The sequence below is a fragment of the Nicotiana tomentosiformis genome, chromosome 5, assembly GCF_000390325.3.
Source record: "Nicotiana tomentosiformis chromosome 5, ASM39032v3, whole genome shotgun sequence".
NCBI lineage: Eukaryota > Viridiplantae > Streptophyta > Magnoliopsida > Solanales > Solanaceae > Nicotiana > Nicotiana tomentosiformis.
The window spans coordinates 1,376,980-1,398,886 of record NC_090816.1 but is presented as its reverse complement, the minus strand read 5'-3'; the positions used below and the strand labels follow the sequence as shown (position 1 = coordinate 1,398,886).

The following is a 21,907-nucleotide window of genomic DNA, read 5'->3' as shown; positions in this document are numbered from 1 at the left end:
TCACCTGTGCCAAGTAGACCTGTAACGGAAGCAAAACTCCAAGATAATAGAGTCAAGGCCCCCGCTCAATGAGAACAGGCCCAAAGTGAAGGGGTACGTGTAAACGTACGTAAAACCCTTCTTAAGGAAGGTTACCCGCTCCGCTAGATTAGGAGCGATGATCTTCAAATCATGGCAACCATAGTCTTCCTTCACAGTAGGGATGCTAGAAGGATGGATGGAAGAAGGATATTCACCAACAACCCATATGCGGGAGTTAGCAGAAGGGAATTTCTCTTCGAAGTTCTTAGTCGTAGTAAGCTTTTTGGGGATAATGGTGCTCATCGTAGGAGGAGCTACATCATCAGTGCTTTCCTTGTTCTTCGAAGAACTGGAGTTTTTGGAAGAGGAGGTCATAGTTAGCAAAATGAAGTAAGGGTTTTCTATGGAGAAGAATGTTAAAGGAAGTTGAAGCAAGAGTGAGTTGAGTAAAGAAAGTTTGAGAGAGTTCGATAAATTGTGAAGTGTAAAAGAAGAAGATTAAAGCGTATAAGTAAAGGAATATGTGGCAAAAAATGTGGCCATGATTAGCTCGAGAAATGGCAAAAGTATTGCTGAATCGTGGGATGACTCGTGTTCGGGGCATTAAACGTGAAGAGACGTACGTCTAATCAAGCATCATAAACTTTTCAGAGGGGGTAAGAGAAATTTCCCGCCAAGAAAGGTATTGGTATCTTCACCAACTTTCCGGTGATACAAGGATGTGCCACTGGAAAGCTGAGGGACTATATGTATAGGGTAAAATATGTTCATATTAAATTCTCGCATAATAGAGCGACACGTGGAGCCGAAGACAGATGAAAAGCGAGGCAGGTGAAAATCAAGTCCGCAGATAGCAATCTCGGTTATCCCCGAAGGGAATGTTACTCATAAAGACAAATAAATGCCTACCACCGGGTAACATTCAATGGAGAATATTCTATAGCATTAAGTACATAGTCCGTTACAGAGAATATGACATTCATAGCCTGCAATTACACATCCTTCAATGGCCCCCAAAATTGTCATTTAAATAGGGTTTGATCTTAGGACCTTGTTCCCTAGGTGCAAATATAAATAGCGAGTTCAACATTCATTAGAGAGAGGAATCTTCTGAAAAACTTATGTTATATACCATTAAAAAGCTCTATAATATTTTATTTCTTGCTTATTAGTATTGTTATTACTGCCTTCGGAAGCTCTGCTCCCGGAACCAAACTATCTGTTGTCTTATCTCAATTTCAACGCTAAGTCTTGCATTCTTATTTAATTTATTTATCATTTTAGGATCAAATCGATTCGTTTGTCTATAAATCGCGTATAAATTCAACTGTACTGTTTTACGAGTAAACAAACGTGACTTATAAGTCGCATTTCGCCAACACGAATTATAAGTAGCATTTGTAGATGCATTTTATAAATCGTATTTTACGAATCCGTTTATAAGTCGACTTTATGAATTTATTAGTCGTATTAAACATATTTATAACTCTCATTTATTTATGCGATTCATTGCTAATAAAGTAGAATGAGCAGCAATAAGACATCCATGTCCCCTCTAAATGAGTAGTCACATTGAAATTTTACTATACCCATAAATCAGGTCACATAACAAGTAGCAGCCAAATTCCACAAGGAAATGAATTTCAGAAATATGTGATGTAAAAACAATGTGTCATTCATAAAATAATAGTAAAATATTTTTTCTGATAACTGAGAATCTCCGAAGGCCAGTGACACTTGGTTCAATTAAAACTAGATATTTTAATAAAATATAATTTTTTTAAAGTATTTACTAATTAATATGGGATACACGCTCGTTACAAACTAGTGTATATATAAACATGTCACACAATCAGACTGTTACCTAGTCAAGATTTATAGCTTGTTTGGATGGTTGTTACCTATTGTATTATATTGTACCGTACTGTTACTTTAAATACAATGATTGTTTTGATTGTTACATAAATTTTATTGTATCGTATCATTAAATTCATTATTGTGTAACGATAAAAAGTGCCACTTTATGAAACGACGGATTTGGTGTGGTGGTGTCGTTTTTTTTTTCCTCTCACCTTGCCCTTCATTATTATTAAATAATCATATTTTATCCTTTACCATTCTTTTTTATATAATAATTCTATTATGTATCTTATTTTTTCTTAGTAATGTTGCAAGTTTTTTCTTAGTGTGTGACATCATGAAACGTTAACAAACGATATAATCTATCCAAACATTATATTTATCAAATAATACAATATAATGCAGTACAATACAGTACGATAAATTATGAAACGAAACCTAAAAACAATCCACGCAAGTTGTTAACTATCTTCTACTGTTTCCGGAAATTTAGCTTTTATGCTCCCTTGTATTACAAGCTCTAAAGTCAACAAGTGGGAACTCTTGAAATTTAGCACAAGAAAAATACTAGCTTCTGTATTAATCCAATAATGATTATACTGTTTACAACCTCAAAGTCTTGAAAATTAAGTCCTCAAGAAGTTTCCTTGAACCAATTGGAGCATGAAAAACTGGAGACTTTGTCAGGAAGAGAATGATGCAGCAAACCTTATACTGCAGTCCATAAATTTACTAGGATATATACATTTTCTTTGGTTCTTTTATTTTTGCTTAACTTTATCTTTCTTCACTAATTGAAAAATGTTATTATCGGGACTTTTTGGTACGCAGACTAATCTCAAGTTTGAAGGGATAACGTGGGATATTTAGGATTAAATATGTGATTAAATCTATATTGTATTTGATTGACGGTATAAAGATAAATCTATAACGTCAACTAAAAATAATATAAATTTAATTTTACATATTATCCTATCTTGTCCGGCATACCAATTGACCCAACGATTATGGAAAAAAATAGAGACTACATTTTTTTTCTATTACAACGAGGGAAAGAGAAAGAGGAAGGAAAAAAGGACAGTAAGATTTGAACGACACCTATTATATATATAGAAATCTTGCGCTATAGGCACGAAGCATGGAACATACCATGAGGAGGGGCAGCCCAACGGTGTTAGGGCCTAAAGCCAAATTTCAACGAGGGGTCCTAAGTTTTTCGGTATTAAAAAACTTATTTAGTAAAATTTTATTTATAGTTTATTTTTTTAGTTTTTTGAGATGTAAAATTATTAATAATTTATTTATAATCGATTTCTTGACTAGGATTATATATGTTTTCACTTTCTAGGATTATTATTCAATTCTTTTAGGATTTCCTGAATTTCTAAAAAATTTGTGACTCACCAATTTTTTCTTCTTCTTCTTCTTGGATTCCATTGTCGTCTAACTCAACTATATTAGTGATTTGTTCATCTACCACAAAATTTTTCCTATTTTTTTATTTAAAATTTTTATTATTCGCTAAAAATTTATCAAGCGCTCCTTTTTGGAATTGTATTATAGTTCCAATTCTTTCATTTTTTGGCATTTTTAATACGCGAATTCATATTTTCTTGTTGACATATTAAAATTCATAATAAATAAATAAAAAGATGATACATATACTTACAAACAAAAGATATCAAAAAATAACAAATTCTAGATGCAAAGTAATAAGAAAAGTACGGAACAATTGAACCTGGTTTAACAAACAGTTATAGATAACTTGATATTACTTTTGTTGCTTCAATATATTTAGTGCAATGCCGAGAAAGCTTGACAAAAAAGGGTTGCAATTGCCTTTTGCTATCTTACTTGACGGAATGTTTTATGAGATAGTGGACTTGTAAAGAAAGACAAAGTAATCAAAGTAATATGGGCCTCATGATAATGATGATAGTGTATAAAGGAGGCAAGAAACATATTCACACTTAAAGTTTAAGGCTGAATCCCAAAAGTAACTATTCATATTACCAAATTATCTCTTATTTCCTTTTTCATGAAAAATGCATTTTTTCTTTGATATATTAGATATTTTAAAAAAAATTATCATATGCAGCTATTTAATATTATAAAATTTTGGGCCCTCCATAGATATGGGGCCTCAAGCGGTTGCTTGAGTTGCCTTACCATCGGGTCGCCCCTGACCATGAGGAGGAGGAAAGAGAGTCTGGATGGTGAAAGCACCGGGGTAAAGCTAGGTCACTTGGCCAAATGGAAGGCGTTTTCCTATTAGAGAAGGCCTATAATCAAGTCTATTACTCTCTCCGTTTTAATTTAGATGAATTAGTTTGATTCTAAATGAAATTTAAGAAAAAAAAGATTTTTAAAACTTGTGGTATTAAAAGCTTAAGGGGTAAAAACTTTGTACGACCATGGCATTTATGTGGTTATAAATGCTTCTCGTTAAGTGTAAAATGAAGAGTTTAAAGTTGAATTATTTCCAAATTTAGAAATGTGTCATGTATTTTGAAACAAACTGAAAAGAAAAGTAGATCATTTAATTTCTTGTCTGCATAAACAAGGAGAAAGGGAGTCTTGGCGTAACTGGTAAAGTTAATGTCATGTGATCAGGAGGTCACGGGTTCAAGCCGTGGAAACAACCTCTTGCATAATGCATGGTAAGATTGCGTACAATAGACCCTCGTGATCGGACCCCGACCCCGTGTTCAGTTAACAGAAAGTTGACCTCAAGTCTATTATGTAAAATTTCCACGAAATACCAAGCAAGCACACATCCACCAACTATAAATATCTTGTATGCTTCTCAATCTTGATATTATCTATCCAATAATTTGAAGTGTTAGCGCACACACAAAAAAGCAAACTTTAAGTTATGATCAAATATAGTTTTATTTTCACAGCATTAGTGCTATTTCTTCTAGCACTAAAACTAGAAGCAGGGAATATAGTAATTTATTGGGGCCAAAATGGGAATGAAGGTAGCTTAGGTGACACTTGTGCAATAAATAACTATGTATAACGATTCGGTCAGTCGTTTTGGGTATTACAATTACGGTTCCCCATTTTTCTGCTCAAATTGGGCTTTACAGTTGTTGTGTGACTTGCCAGGGTAATTGGTTCGGGTCCGGTGAAGTTTTGTAATGAATTAGAACACTTAGTTCCAAGGTTTAAAGTTTAAATTAAAATAGTGATCGGATATCGACTTATGTGTAAACGACCTCGAAATTTAATTCTAATGATTCCAATAGCTCCGTATGGTGATTTTGGATTTAAGAGCGTATCCGAAAAATTATTTGGAGGTACGTAATGGAATTAAGCTTGAAATGCCGAAAGATGAATTTTTGGGAAGTTTGACCGGGGGTTGACTTTTTGATATCGAGGTCGGAATCCGATTCTGGAAATTGAAATAGGTCCATAATGTAAAATATGACTTGTGCACAAAATTTAAAGTTATTCCGTATTGATTTGATGTGTTTCGGCACAAGATGTAGAATTTGAAAGTTCAAAGTTCGTTGATTTTGAATTGAGGAGTAATTCGTCATTTCGATATTGTTAGGTGTGATTTGAGGCCTCGAGTAGGTCCGTGTTATGTTATGGGACTTGCTGATACAATTGGTTGAGGTCCCTGGGGCCTCGGGTGAGTTTTGGACGGTTAACGGATCAAACTTGGACTGAAGGAAATGCTGGAATTGCTGCCTACTGGTGTGATCGCACCTGCGAAGATTTTTATCGCAGGTACGAAGCCGCATGTGCGTTAAATAAGTCACAGAAGCGGCCAAGAGTGGGACTGAGCAGCGCTCACATGTGCGAGGAATTTGCCGCATCTGCGAGGCCGCAGGTGCGAAGGTGTTGGCGCAGATACGGACTGGGGCTGGCCTGTGGCGAACGCAGGTGCGAATGGGTTTGCGCATCTGCAAGCCCGCAGATGCGAGAAGGGCACCGCAGATGCAAGGTTTTGAAAGGCTGGCATTGTCTGCAGGAGCGCAATTTGTTCCGCAAATGCGGATACACATGTGCGAGCCCAGGCACCGCAGGTGCGAAAATGCCTGGGCAGTGTTTAAAACGAGGGTTCCGAGATTTTTTTTCATTTTAGATATTTTAGAGTCCGGTTGGGCGATTTTGGAGAGGAAATTTTTCACACAACTTGGGATAAGTGTTCTTAACTCCCTTATGATTATACTCCATGAATTAATCTTCATTTTGGTGTAAGATTATTGAATCTTCAAGAGAAATAGAAGGAAATTTCTATAATGTCACAAAATAAAATTTTCAAGTTTGAATACGGATTTGGAATCGGATTTGAGTGAAATTAGTATGGTTGAACTTGTAATTGGATGGGTTATCGTATTTTGTGAGTTTTGTCGGATTTTGAGATATGGACCCCACAGGTGATTTTTGGGACGTAATTTCGAATTTTATGAAAAATATTAGCATTTTGATATGAAATCAATTCTTATAAATTGTGTGGACTGAGACAAATTATTGCTACTAGATTCGAGCCGTTTGGAAGTTGATATGCGCAAAATGGAATTTCTGGAGCATTACTTAGCTTGCTCGACATTGGATTTGGCTTGTTCGAGGTAAGTAACTCTTCTAATCTTAGAGTTGAAGGTATGAACCCTGAATATATGTATTTTGTGAATTGTTGGGAGGTGACGCATATGTTAGGTGACGGGCGTGTGGGCGTGCACTATAGAAATTATGACATAATTGGTTATGGGAAATTTTGTAGTTAAATAATCTTGGCATTCTCCATGCGGTTTTATGTGTTAAAGAAATTGAGCTAAAAAGCGTATTAAAAAAAATTATGTTGAGGCTAGGTGCCAGTATTTGGGGACCCAAGGAGGTCATATTGTTATGAATTATTTGTTTTAAATTGAAAATTCATACTTAGTCATATTCATTTCATTACATATCATATTTCAGTCTCTGTTGTTATTCGTTGATACATCATATCATCATTTTGGGATATTTTCATGACATTGTGAGCCGAGAGACTGGAGAGATTGATGACTGAGTGAGGCCGAGGGCCTGATTGTGAGGATTATTATGGGATCAGGCTGCACGCCGCAGTAGGCCATGTTGGCTTTATATATATTATTACTATTATATGGATCGGGGCTACCCGCCTGCAGCAGGCCTTATTGGCTTATTATGGCACGTGAGTTGTCCGTGTGGATTCTGATATGATAATATAGCATGTGAGTTATCCGTGCAACACGTGAGTTATCCGTGCAGATTATAGCGCTTGGGCAGAAGGAGCCCCTCCGGAGTCTGTACACACCCCCAGTGAGCGCAGGTACCTACTGAGTGCGAGTGCCGAGTGCTGAGTGCTGAGTGACTGTGAGACATGAGTGATTGTGAGGTATTCCCGAGTGGCAAGAGTTATTATGAGGTATGCCCGAGTGGCAAGAGTGATTGTGAGGTATGCCCGAGTGGCAAGAGTGATTGTGAGGTATGCCCGAGTGGCATGAGTGACTGTGAGGTTTGCCCGAGGGGCTGTATATGAGTCATGTTCTGCTCGAGGGGCTGTTTATGATATTATCACTGAGCTGCATCGCATTGGAATGCACATATGACATACATGCATAGAGATGCATTTTTCTCATGCTGTACAACATCACATCATTCATGATTTCTCACACATTTTTGACAGATGGGCATAGTGATGCATTTGTTTTTACACGGGTTATCCAGAAGGAAAATGAAACATCTTATTTATTATTGAAAAGATTTTTGGGAGAGACTATTGTTTTCAAACTATTCATATTTTTTTGGCAATTTCGGCAAACGATTTGGGTTTTCACTGATGTATTTGAAAGGAAGCACTATTATTTTTGAAATCATGATTTGGCTGAGTATTTTATCTTTGAGTTACTTCTGGTATTATTTGCTCTTATGGACTGTTGTGGACTATTGGTTGTGGACTCGACCTTGGTAGAAGCTCGTCACTACTTTCAACCTACGGCTAGGTTTGTTATTTACACAGTACATGGGGTCGGTTGTACTGATACTATACTTCTGCACATTGCGTGCAGAAGTTGGCTGTTGTTATTGATGTGCTCGATGGTTCTGGGATTTGAAGATGTACCTGCGTTCCTGTTGTAGCTTCCTCTTGTTCAGGGTAGCCTTAGATTTATAAAAACTCTGTTTATGTGTTGTTCAAACAGACTATGTATTTATTTCATTTCCGCTTTGTATACTTTATTCTTAGAAGCTCATGATTTGTACTACAAGCTCTTGGGGATTCTATAAGATTAAGATCTTTATTCACTTAAATTGCTTTAGTAATTATTATTGAAATTAAATAATTGAAAGTTGTCTTACCTAGCGGGTTGGGTTAGGTGCCATCACGACTAGTTGAATTTTGAATCGTGACACTATGCCATTGTCAATATTGTTTTCCTTGTTGTTTTTGGGAATGGCCAAAATCCAGTGCTAAATTTAGCTGGTCATTGTGATCTAAATGCTGGTGCATGCACTGGCAAAACCAAGGCATCAAAGTTATGCTTTCTATTGGTGGTGGTACTGGAAGCTATTTTCTTTCTTCTGCTGATGATGCTATGTAAGATTTATATTAGCGTCATAGAGTCAATTCAGTTTTTACATCGATTCTTCCTTTTTAAATTATCTACTATTAAATGAATATTATTTTTTTCTGATTTAACCATCTGGTATCCAGAACTGTGGGACGTGCGAAAAAATCTCGTATTGATAGCTGGAAAGATTGGGAAGCTATATATAAGGTGTAGGGATACTCTTAATACTGCTTGGGCCAAAACATATAATATCATATCATATTAAGATTATCTTTAGGTTGGTTGAGCACAACAAACCGCTGTAAAATCCACTAGCCCGACTAATTTAGATTTTCGTCACGAGGGCTGATTAAGGGGTACACAATCCCTACCAAGAATTTCTCCATTCTCGAATATTAAATGAATTGACACACAAGGAAAACTCATCTAATAAAGTACTCTCTTCGTTGCATTTTACATGGTATTCTTTCCTTAATAGTCTATTCTTAAAAGAGTGATACTTTTATGTATTTGAAAACTCTTCAACTTTTCATTTTAGGTTATTCCTTTAGTCGCATGCTTTTATAGCCATACAAATGTATGACATGTTTAAGATCACAGTATTAAAGGTAATTCTAGCATGTGTTAAGTCTTTTTTTCTTTCCTAAATTATGTGCTAATTTGTTTTACCGAAAAATGGATAGAGTTGAATTTGTACGTAGTTCTAATATTACGTGGTATAACTTGGTACAAATCGATAAGTAAATAGAAATATATTGAGTATCGATTGTATAAGAATGAAATACAAACCAAATTGAATAGAAAGCTAGTTTATGAACAAGCAAGATGAATCAATTTATAAGGCTCACAAGAGGATAATCTCTATATGGATATCAATATGTTTTTCTCTGTGAATAATATGAGAGTGTATTAATGTCTTCATGTTCTCCGTTACAAAATAGTAGTTATCCCTCTTATAGTGGAGGAATCCTACTTTAGATATAATTAAAAATATATAGTGAGGATCCCATGATAAATTAGTTTTTCCCTAATTTCCGTCGAGATTCTCTCTCTTGGTGCAGCTATAACGGCTCTTGTCTCTTGGCTCAATCTTGGTCGGATTTGGTACTGGCCGATTTCCAGGTTTAAAGCTCAATATTGACTTGAGCTCAATATTGTCTCGGGGCTCTGTATCCAGTCGGGCTAGATATTGGTCGGTCTTTGGCTTTTAAGCTCGATGACCCCGCTTCACTTCATAGTTCGATTTGGACTCGAGCTCGGTAATGACTTCGAGCTCGGTTTTTGTACGGTCCTAGAAGTTTGAGCTTGGTAACCTGGATTCAGATCTCATCTCGATATTATGAAGATGACCTTCGGTCTATTATGTCCCAATCTTGACTAACCATAAGAAGGTCAAAATCGGTTTTGACCGTATATAGATAGTCCCCTCGTTTCTCTGGAAGAATGTGGCGAGAAATGACATGATTTTCCAACGGTATCACTAGATATACACTGATGTTTGCATCGATCCCGACCATGACGTACATGATAGATGTCCCGTCGGTTCAGTTACCAAGGCATTAAATGCGTGTCAGACAATGGTCGGCCATTGCCGGTATTGAACCGTCATTGCCAGCTCTATAAATAGCTCATCATTTTATCAATTTTTACTTTTACATCTCCAATTTCCAAATCTTCTAAGTTCTTTTTCACGTCTTCTGAGTTCTTTACCTGTAATTATATGATTTTCACTGCATAATCCCTCTATAGAACACCAAATCTTGTCATCTTCCTTTATCTTCAAACTTCAAATCCAAATGGCAAAAACGTCGAAAACGGTTCCTTAAAAAGAAAGAGCTTCTTCTTCGCAGCCCGCCGGCGACAAAACACCGGTGGATACATGAACTTAGGAGTGTGTTCCCGGAGGGTATGTTTTTACCTCCGATTTTAAGATCGACAAAGCTTCGCCGGTCCCCGGTCGATGTGAGCCAGTATCGAGGTATATGTGCTTGATAACTAAGGGCCATCTTAAACAGTTAAGGAAAGATTGTAACTGGAAGGACAAAGAAGTGATAATCCCGGCTCCCGAAGAAGATATTACTACCCACGTGAAAGGGTTTTAGAGTATGTATACTTACCCTTTCATGTTGTGCCCTCTCGACCCTGTTGTCATCAATTTTTGCCGCCAATATCAAGTAACCCTAGGCCAAATCCATCTTTCTTTTTGGCGGATCGTTATTCTGATCCGCTTCTTCATGAACAAAGTCGAGGGGATGCCTTTCACCCTCGACCACCTCATCAGATTGTACAGTCCCCGCCTCTATCGAGGTGGGTTAATAAAACTCCAGCGTCGGGCTACCAAAGTGCTGTTCTCGAGCATAGACGAGGACAAGGATCGAGGCTGGATGGGTAGGTTCGTTCGAGTGAAGACTTCTGACTTAATCCCGGTCGAGAAGATGCCGTTTCCCGAGGAGTGGAACATGAAGCGTAAGTATAATTTTTACTGTTAGCTCCTATGGTTTCGCTCCTTTGTTTCTTTCTCACCTATATCCTTTTCCGTGATGTAGCAGTTGTTTGGATGCCCGGTGCCATTCCTAACCTCAAGAGCTGGGTACGGGACCTGGCTTCAACCTCCACATATGCCGAGCGCTCGTGGCGCGACTTATCAAAGGGCCGATGGGAGGCTAAAAATCATGGTAAGCCTCTTTCCCATGTCTTCGATGATTCGAACAAAATGACTTTCCTATACTTACCAATTTTCTTGTATGTAGGCCTGGTCAAAGATGCGGTCATGAGGCCCTCATCTGGCGAGGAAGAGACTTCGGCCCCGGTTCCGAAACCGGCGAAGGATAACAAGAGAAAAAGGGCCTCTACTGCCTAGGATCCAAAGCTTAAGATGAGGACGGCTCGTAAGCCGAGGAAGAACATTATCCCTTTGATCGAAGAATCTGTTCAACGTCTAAGGGATGAAGACGAAGAAGGAGAAGAAAATGACGGGTCCATACTGGTGGCCCAAGTGAAGAAAACCATCGATGCCCCAAAGGTAGCTGGGTCGATGGCGGTTGATAAGGCTCCATCTCGAACTGGGGGGGATTTCGGAGAAGGAATCGGACAAAGTCCCCGAGTCGTTAGAGATTGAGGATGCCTCCCACCGAAGTCATTAGTCGGTGGGTATATTAGAAGGGGCCGACCCTGAAGCTCTTCGAACTGAGGAGAATGCCCCAAGTGACTCGCTTGGGGCAATAGTAATCGGAGGCTCGCCTACTCTCCCCGCTTTTTCCAAAGGGGCAATTCGGGAAGCCCGAACTTTGGGGACCCTCGAGGTAGCCGGGGCCCATGAGGGTGAGGACCCTTTTCATGATTTATTTACTGGTATCGAGGATGCTGCCGGCCTGAGTGATGCATCGGGTCTTTTCTTCGAGGTTTAACGAGCCTTGAATCGGGTAAGTCTCGATTCCCTTTGTTGATGTCTTATTTTTCCATTTTTTGCCTAACTTTTTCTCTTTTTCGACTAGGCTTTAGCTCTTTATCAAAAGGAGTTTTCCAAATCTTGGGCAGAGCTGAGCCGACGTGAGGCCGACTTTCGAGTGCTTTCGGAGGAGAGAAATGCCCTCAAACTTCTTAATGGGCAGAAAGAGGAAGAGATTAAAGATCTTCGAGCCGAGTTGGCCAAGGCATACCAAGATCAGACCGACCTGACCGAGCAGGTAATGATAATCTTATAAACTCATGGGCTTGATTCGGGAATGGTGGCTAATATTTCGATCTCACAGCTGCAACAGAAGCTTGAGGTGATCAGGCTGCTTCGTGAGGAGGTCGATACGATAAGGACGGAGACCTTGGGGTGGAAAGAAGGCATGGACCGCCTCACTGCAGAAAAAGAGACTGCTCGAGCCCAATTATCATCGGCCAAAAGTCAACTTCAAGGCATGAAGGAGAAGAGCTCGGTTCAAGCAAGAAAAATAGAGGAGCTCGAGGCTCGGTGAGCATATTGGGTTGCTGAACTCGCCAAATGCCAATCTCGGAGGGAAACCCTCGAGGAGATCCACACTCGAGGTTTTGATCTTACCGAAGAGATAAAAAAGGCTAAAGAGCTTGAATCCGATGCCAGAGCCTTAGCTTCCGATGATGATGATGGGAGCAAGAGTGGGTCTGAGAGCGGGGAGGAGCTAGATGGAGAAGAGACTGCCCTCGGAGATAACCAGGAAACTTAGGGTTGTTTTCCATTTTGAATTTTTGTGTAGGGTCCTGATCGGACGTTATAAATACTCTTATATATATAAAAAGATCTTTTGCTTTCCCGACTTGTCTCTGTTTTATTCTCTGCCTCGTGAAGATTTTGTTTCATTCATGCCTTATGAAAGTTTTCTTAAGTTCAAGGCCTTTAGGCAATTTGATCGAAGTCGGATCTTGTGACCTTTATAACTAAGTGAGCGTTTGTTTGAACTTGAAATTAAAAATAACTATTAGGCTTAAAAGTCGAGTGAGCATTTGCTTCAGATTCGAAGTAAAGTTATCCCTTAGGCTTGGTAGTCGAACTAGTGATTGCTCGAACTCGAAATAAGATTAGTCCTTAGGCTTAGTGTTCGAGTGAGTGCTTGCTCGAACTCGAAGTAAGAGTAGACCTTAGGCTTTAAGTTCGAGTGAGTGCTTGTTCTAACTCGAAGTAAGAGTAGCCCTTAGGCTTTAATTTCGAGTGAGTGCTTGCTCTAACTCAAAGTAAGAGTAGCCCTTAGGCTTTAAGTTCGAGTGAGTGCTTGCTCTAACTCGAAGTAAGAGTATCCCTTAGGCTTTAAGTTCGAGTGAGTGCTTGCTCTAACTCGAAGTAAGTGTAGCCCTTAGGCTTTAATAATCGAGTGAGTGATTGCTCGAACTCGAAGTAATGTAGCCCGTAGGCTTAGTAGTTGAGTGAGTGCTTGCTTGAACTCGAAGAAATGTAGCCCATAGGCTTTATGGTCGAGTGAGTGATTGCTCGGACTCGAAATGGTGTAGCCCATAGGCTTTGTGGTCGAGTGAGTGATTGCTCGAACTCGAAATAAGATTAGCCCTTAGGCTTAGTAGTCGAGTGAGTGATTGCTCGAACTCGAAGTAATGTTAGCCCTTAGGCTTTAAGTTCAAGTGAGTGCTTGCTCTAACTTGAAGTAAGAGTAGCCCTTAGGCTTTAAGTTCGAGTGAGTGCTTGATCTAACTCGAAGTAAGAGTAGCCCTTAGGCTTAGGCTTTAAGTTCGAGTGAGTGCTTGATCTAACTCGAAGTAAGAGTAGCCCTTAGGCTTTAAGTTCGAGTGAGTACTTGCTCGCACTCAAAGTGGTGTAGCCCGTAGCTTAGTAGTCAAGTGAGTGATTGCTTGAACTCGAAATAACATTAGCCCTTAGGCTTAGTAGTCGAGTGAGTGTTTGCTCGAACTCGAAGTGCTGTAGCCCGTAGGCTTTATGGTTGAGTGAGCGTTTGCTTGGACTCGAAGTAATGTAGCCCGTTGGCTTATGTGGGTTTTGATCTCGTTGACTTTTCGGTTGGCAGTCCCCGATTTATGGGGTAATGGTTGGCCCTTGAGCCTGTTTTCATAATAGATCACGAAAATAGAGGATGGATTCTGAGATATGAGATATCGGTAAAGGAGAAATTTCTCTTTATGTTATTATACATGGTGTTCATGTTTTGTACCAGGGATCGAGCAAACTACACGAGCATGGTTCGTTTTGACCATTTGGCTCTTACAATTTTTCCTATTGAAACCCTGTTGTCACGAAGTAACTTCCTTGCGTTGAACTTGATAATCGAACTTGATGTATTTGAGGGTAATGCCCCCCGAGTATTCGAGGTTAATTGTAAAGAGGCCTCAAATACTATTGAATTGTTCTAAGTTAGCATGATCAATGGTTGCCTCATTAAAAACCTTGCCGAAAACCCCATTTGGGACAAAACCGGTCTAAGGAAAAAAGAGTGCAACGCGTGCTTTCAGGCCTAAGGCTTCGAGTTGAATAATCCATCCTTGTTTATGATCAAACACCTACAAGGGTTAATTTTGAAATATAAATGAACATAGGAGGGTCATACCTTAACAATAATATCGTTTTAGGTGCGACACATTCCAATTTCTTGGTAGTTGTTTGCCGTTTATTACACCGAGCCTGTAGGATATTTTTCCGACGATTTTGATAACCTGATACGACCCTTCCCAATTCGGACCCAATTTTCCTTCATTTGAATTTCGGGTGTTGAGGGTGACTTTCCTTAGCACTAAGTCTCCGATTTTAAAATATCGAAGATTGGTTCTTCGATTATAATACCTTTCGATCCGCTATTTTTGGGCGGCTAATCGGACGAGAGCCGCTTCTCTTTCTTCGTCCAATAATTCTAGGCTCGTGTTCATCATCTCGTTATTTGACTCATCTGTTGCATATCGAAACCTGATGCTAGGTTCTCCGACCTCAATCGAGATAAGAGCTTCGACGCCATAAACCAACGAGAATGGTGTCGCTCCGGTACTTGATTTCAATGTTGTGCGGTATTCCCATAGAACTTCGGGTAGTATTTCTCTCCATTTTCCTTTAGCGCTGGTTAATCTTTTCTTAAGATTTTGGATGATTGTTTTGTTGGTCGATTCAACCTGTCCGTTCCCGCCGGGATGATAAGGTGTTGATAGGATCCTTTTGATTTTATGGTCTTAGAGAAATTTAGTTACTTTGCTTCCGATGAATTGCTTTCCATTATCACATACAATCTCGGATGGCATCCCGGACTGACATATGATGTGGTCCCAAATGAAGTCGATCGCCTCATTTTCTCTGACTTTCTCGAAAGCCTATGCTTCAACCCATTTAGAGAAATAATCAGTCATAAACAAAATAAACTGAGCCTTACCTAGGGCCGATGGGAGGGGGCCAACGATGTCCATTCCCCATTTCATGAAAGGCCAAGGAGATAGGACCGAGTGGAGAAGCTCCCCGGGTTGATGAATCATGGGCGCATGTCTTTGACATTTGTCACATTTTCGAACGAACTCCCTTGCATCTTTATTCATATTGATCCAATAATATCCTGCTCTGATTATTTTGTGGACCAATGAATCGGCACCGGAATGATTCCCACAAGTGCCCTCGTGAATCTCATATAGGATGTAGTCGGTATCTCCCGGTCCCAAACATATTGCCAGTGGACCATCGAACGTCCTTCTAAACAGCGTTCCATCATTGGATAAGGTATACCGTGCTGCCTTTGTATCCAGAGCCCTCGATTCTTTTGGATCTGACAGAAGCTTCCCATTCTTGAAATACTCTATGTATTTGTTTCTCTAATCCAAGGTTAAACTCGTGGAGTTTATCTTGGCGTGGCCTTCTTCGATTACTGATTTCATGAGTTGTACGATAGTCCCCGAATTAAGTTTGTCATCCTCGATCGACGAACCTAAGTTTGCAAGAGCGTCGGCCTCGCTGTTCTGCTCCCGAAGTACATGTTGCAAAGTCCATTCCTTGAGTCGATGTAGGGTCACTTGTAATTTATCCAAGTACCTCTGCATTTGATCTTCTCGGACCTCAAAATTCCCATTGACTTGATTTACCACGAGGAGGGAATCACATTTAGCCTCCACGACCTCGGCCCCCAAACTTCTGGCTCGTTCGAGACCTACAATCATGGCCTCATACTCGGCCGCATTGTTAGTCAATTTTGTAGTTTTAATAGACTGTCTAACTACATTAACTGTGGGCGATTTCAGTACGATGTCCAGTTTGGACCCCTTTGTGTTCGAGGCACTGTCCGTAAAGAGGGTCCAGACTCCCGAAGAGGTACTCAATTTTATCAGTAATTCTTTTTCAATCTCGGGTACGAAGGCCGGTGTAAAGTCAGCCACGAAGTCCGCTAAAATTTGAGATTTGATAGCAGTTCGAGGTCGATATTTGATGTCGTATCCACCGATCTCTATGACCCATTTGGCCAATTGACCTGAAAGCTCAGGTTTGTATAAAATATTTCGTAGATGATAAGTTGTTACAACATGTATCGGATGGCACTGGAAATATGGTTTTAGTTTCCTAGAGGCGCTTATTAAAGCAAGCACTAATTTTTCTAAATGTGGATATCTAGTTTCGGCCTCACCTAAAGTTTGACTGACATAATAAATAGGGAATTGCGTACCTCATTCTTCTCGAATTAGGACTCCACTTACTGCTATCTCCGAGACAGCTAGATACAGATAAAGCTGTTCGTCTGCCTTCGGTGTATAAAGCAACGGAGGGCTCGATAAATATCGTTTTAGCTCTTCCAAAGTCTGCTGGCATTCTGGAGTCCATGCAAAATTGCTTTTCTTTTTTAGCAGAGAGAAAAACCGGTGACTCCTATCCGAGGATCTCGAAATGAATCATCCCAGGGCAGCTATCCAACCCGTTAGCCTTTGTACGGCCTTTACATTATCTACCACCGTGATGTCCTCGATTGCTTTGATTTTATCGGGGTTAATCTCGATTCCTCGATTGGACACCATGAAACCGAGAAACTTGCCCGAGCCAACCCTGAATGCATATTTTTCGGGATTGAGCTTTATATTGTATTCCCTTAGTATGTCGAAAGTTTCCTGCAAATGCTTTAAGTGGTCCTCTGCTCGCAGGGATTTAACTAACATGTCATCAATATAAACCTCCATTGATTTTCCTGTTTGCTTTTCGAACATTCGGTTTACTAGGCGTTGATAAGTTGCACCAGCATTTTTTAGACCGAATGGCATTACATTATAACAATAAGTCCCGTACTTAGTGATAAATGAGGTCTTTTTCTTATCCTCCGGGTTCATCTGTATTTGGTTGTACCGGAATAGGCATCAAGAAAACTGAGAGTCTCGTGGCCGGCCGTGGCATCGATCATACGATCGATATTAGGCAAAAGAAAAGAATCCTTAGGGCATGCTTTATTCAAGTCTTTATAATCTATACATATTCTAAGTTTTGTTTCCCTTTTTAGGGACTACCACCATATTTGCTAGCCATTCGGGATATCTTACTTCCTGAATGGACCCTATTTTAAGAAGTTTGGTTACCTCGTCTTTGATGAAGGCATGTTTGATCTCGGACTGGGGCCTTCTTTTTTGTTTTACCGGGTGGCACTTTGGGTCCAAGCTAAGCTTATGAGTGGTGATTCCCGGTGGGAACCCTGTCATGTCAAGATGGGACCAAGCGAAACAGTCTATGTTAGCTATAAGAAATTGAATAAGCTTTTTCCTCAGTTCGGGATCTAACCCCGTGCCTAGGTATACCTTTCGTTCAGGGAGATATTCAATTAGTATGACTTGCTCCAGTTCTTTGACCGTTGATTGGGTAGCGTCGGAATCATCGGGGACCACGAAGGATCGAGGGGTCCCATGTTCATCATCTTCGTAGTGTCTTCTAATTCTCTAATTGGGTCGAAGCTGACGTTTGTGATTACTATTTGGTATTCTATTCCCCCTTTGAATCTGATCCTTTTGCTGATGATAATGATGATATAGGAATCACTTCATCGACGAAAAACATTTCTTTTGCGGCCGATTGCTCCCCGTAGATCGTTTTGATTCCCTCCGATGTTGGGAACTTCAAAACCTGGTGGAGGGTCGAGGTACAGCCCTCATATTGTGGATCCACGGTCTTTCGAATAGGGCGTTGTATCTCATATCACCTTTGATCATCTGGAACTTCATTTCTTGGATGGTCTCAGCCACGTTAACTGGCAAGATTATTTCGCCCTTAGTAGTTTCACATGCCATATTGAATCCATTTAGTACCAAGGTTGCGAGCAGGATCTGGTCCTGTAGACTGAGTTGCTCTATAACTCTCGATCGAATGATGTTGGCCGAACTACCTGGATCAATTAACACATGTTTAACTTGAGTTTTATTCATAAGTACATATATTACCAGTGCATCTTTATGTGGTTGCATGATTCCTTCTGCGTCTTCATTATTAAAGGACGAGGTTACTTTAGAGGAGTAATCGTGAGTCTGGGATCGCTTTTCTCTTATAATCGACATCTTAGTGCGTTTAAATACCGACCCGTGAGGGATGTCGATCCCACCGATGATCATGTGGATGATGTGTTGTGGCTCTTCCTGTTCGTTTTGCCTATTGAAATCCCTATTTTTAAAATGGTTTTTAGCCCTATCACTCAAATTTTCTCGGAGGTTCCCTTTATTAAATAACCTGGCTACCTCTTCTCTCAGTTGCCTGCAATCTTCCGTTCTGTGGCCATGAGTGCCATGATATTCGCACATTTGATTGGGATTCCTCTGGTCATGATTGGTCTGCAGAGATAGAGGCCATTTAGTATCTTTGATGCGTCTGATAGCCGACACGATAGCGGATGCACCAATACTGAAGTTATACTCCGATAACCATAGTGCTTCCTTAGGTCTGGTATGCCTATCGAACCCATTTCTGTTCATCAGCCCCCGAGACCCTTGGCCTCGATCAATTCTTTTATTGCCTTGTACGGGGTTATGTCTTGGTTCGTTCCCCCAATGATCTCCGTTATATGGCTGATATCGATCTTTGTTTGACCTTGGTTCTCGGTCGATGTCCCTTTTAACAACGGGCCCGGAACTCACCTGCTCGTCTTCGACTCTTATTTTGGATTGATACCGATTGTGCACATCGACCCAAGTAATAGCTGGGTACTCGATCAGGTTATGCTTCAGCCGCCGTGAAGCCATCGAGCTTTGTTCGTTTAGACCTTGAGTGAAAGCTTGAACAGCCCGATCGTCTGTGACTGGTGGTAAATCCATTCGTTCCATTTGGAAACAAGATACGAATTCTCTTAGCATCTTATTATCCTTTTGTCTTACCTTGAATAGGTCCGACTTCCTGGTCTCGACCTTTATGGTTCCAGCATGTGCTTTTACAAAACAATCAGCAAGCATAGCAAAAGAATCGATAGAGTTAGACGGTAAATTATAATACCATATCATTGGTCCCTTCGACAGGGTTTCACCGAATTTTTTCAATAATACAGATTCGATCTCATATTCCTTTAGATCGTTCCCTTTAATGGCACATGTGTAAGAGGTGACATGTTCATTGGGGTCGGTCATTCCATTATACTTAGGAATTTCGGGCATGCGAAACTTCTTTGGGATTGGTTTAGGAGTCGCGCTCGGGGGGAAATGCTTCTGTACGAATTTTTTGGAATCTAATTCTTTCAGTATCGGGGGTGCCCCCGGGATTTGATCAACCCCGGAGTTGTATGTTTCCACTTTTTTGTCATTTTCTTTAATCCTCTTTTCTCCTGACTCTATTCGTTTTGTCAGTTCTTCGAACATCTTAACAATTTCAGGATTAGTCCCCGATTTTTTCTCATTTGACCTTACTATAGCTGGCCCCGTTTTGTGGGTGACTTCTTGGGGTGGACTGGGCTCGAGTCTGGTCGGTGCCTGGGTTTGGCTCTGCAACTGGGCTATTGCTACTTGTTGAGCTTGCAACATCTCGAAGATCATACGCTAGCTGATTTCGTTTTCCTCAGCATTTTGAGTATTCCGAGCTGCAGACCGAGTTCCACCTTGAATGCTATTTTCAGGGTCGGAACGTTAGTTTGCCTCGATGGCCACATGTTAATTAACATCTATTGGCTCTTCGACCCGAGCTCCAACAGGATCGACGAGTGGCCTTCCACCCTTGGGGGTTAAGTTGTTATTTTCATCTTGAAGGCCTGCTTCATTGTCGATAGGTAGGGCCATTAATTGAGAGATAGTTGTTTTTAACCTGAAATCAAAGACACTTTCGAGAGCAAGTGTAAAATGGTGCGTTTTGTACAGATTCGTATCAAAACAACCACTGTCATCCTTTGCCCCACGGTGGGCGCCAAACTCTTTTACCGAAAAACGGATAGAGCTGAATTTGTACGTAGTTCCAAGGGTACGTGGTATAACTTGGCATAAATCGAAAAGTAAGTAAAAATATATTGAGTATCGATTGTATAAGAATGAAATACAAACCAAATTAAATAGAAAGCTAGTTTATGAACAAGCAAGATGAATCAATGTATAAGGCTCACAAGAGGATAATTTCTATATAGATATCAGTATGTTTTTCTCTGTGAATAATATGAGTGTGTATTAATGTCTTCATCTTCTCCGTTACAAAATAGTAGCTATCCCTCTTATAGTGGAGGAATCCTACTTTAGATATAATTAAAAATACATAGCGGGGGTCCCATGATAAATTAGCTTTTGTCTAATTCCCGCCGAGATTCTCTCTCTTGGTGCGGCTGTAACGGCTCTTGTCTCTTGGCTCAATCTTGGTCGAATTTGGTATGGCCGATTTCCAGGTTTAGAGCTCGATATTAACTCGAGCTCGATATTGACTCGAGCTCGATATTGACTCAGGGATCGGTATCCAATCGGACTAGATATTGGTCGGTCTTTGGCTTTTAAGCTCGATGACCCCGCTTCACTTCATAGTTCGATTTGGACTCGAGCTCGGTAATGACTTCGAGCTCGATTTTTGTACGGTCCCAGAAGTTCGAGCTTGGTAACCTGGATTTAGATCTCATCTCGATATTATGAAGATGACCTTCGGTCCATTATGTCCCAATTTTGACTAACCATGCGAAGGTCGAAACCGATTTTGACTGTATATATAATTATTTGTCAAAAACATTGCAGGAATGTAGCATATTATTTGTGGAACAATTATCTTGGAGGCCAATCAAACACACGTCCACTAGGAGATGCAATTCTAGATGGAATTGATTTTGATATAGAAAAAGGGACAACACAACATTGGGATGAATTAGCAAGAGCTCTATCACAATTTAGCCAACAAAGGAAAGTATACTTAACTGCAGCTCCACAATGTCCATTCCCAGATACATGGTTAAACGGGGCACTTTCCACTGGCTTATTTGACTATGTTTGGGTTCAATTTTACAATAATCCACCGTTTCAATACTCCGGTGGGAGCGCGGACAATTTAAAAAATTACTGGAATCAGTAGAACGCGATTCAAGCTGGGAACATTTTTCTAGGATTGCCAGCAGCTCAAGGAGCAGCCAGAAGTGGTTTTATACCATCTGATGTTCTTGTTTCTCAGGTTTTACCATTAACTAATGGTTCACCAAAGTATGGGGGTGTTATGCTTTGGTTTAAATTTTATGACAATGGTTATAGCTCTGCTATTAAGGCTAATGTTTGAGATATATGATCATAGCTAGTCATCTTGTATTAATATGATGACGTCAATAATGTTATATTATAAACTATATAGTACTCAATAATAAGGCTTTGAAAGTTACTTATAAAAAAAAGTTACTTATTGTGTGGTATGTTTTTACAAGATTGTGTTGTGTTACTTGTCTAAGTGTATGCATGACCCCCAAAAAGAAGAACTAAAAGAATTACCAAGTGTAACAAAAATCTCCGGTGCACGAAGCATCCCGAGTTCACGCATGTCCGGGAAAGGGCGCACCCTAAGGGGTGTAATTACCAAGTGTAATAAATAATAATATAATCAAACCTCTATGTAACAACCTCTTTTGTTCCAGATTGTT

At 40.0% G+C, this 21,907-nt stretch overlaps 1 pseudogene; it reads left to right on the top strand.

Annotated features, from left to right (window-relative positions):
- The first annotated feature begins 4,715 nt into the window (after positions 1-4,715).
- Positions 4,716-21,658, top strand: LOC104112915 (acidic endochitinase-like; annotated as a pseudogene).
- The last annotated feature ends 249 nt before the right edge of the window (positions 21,659-21,907 follow it).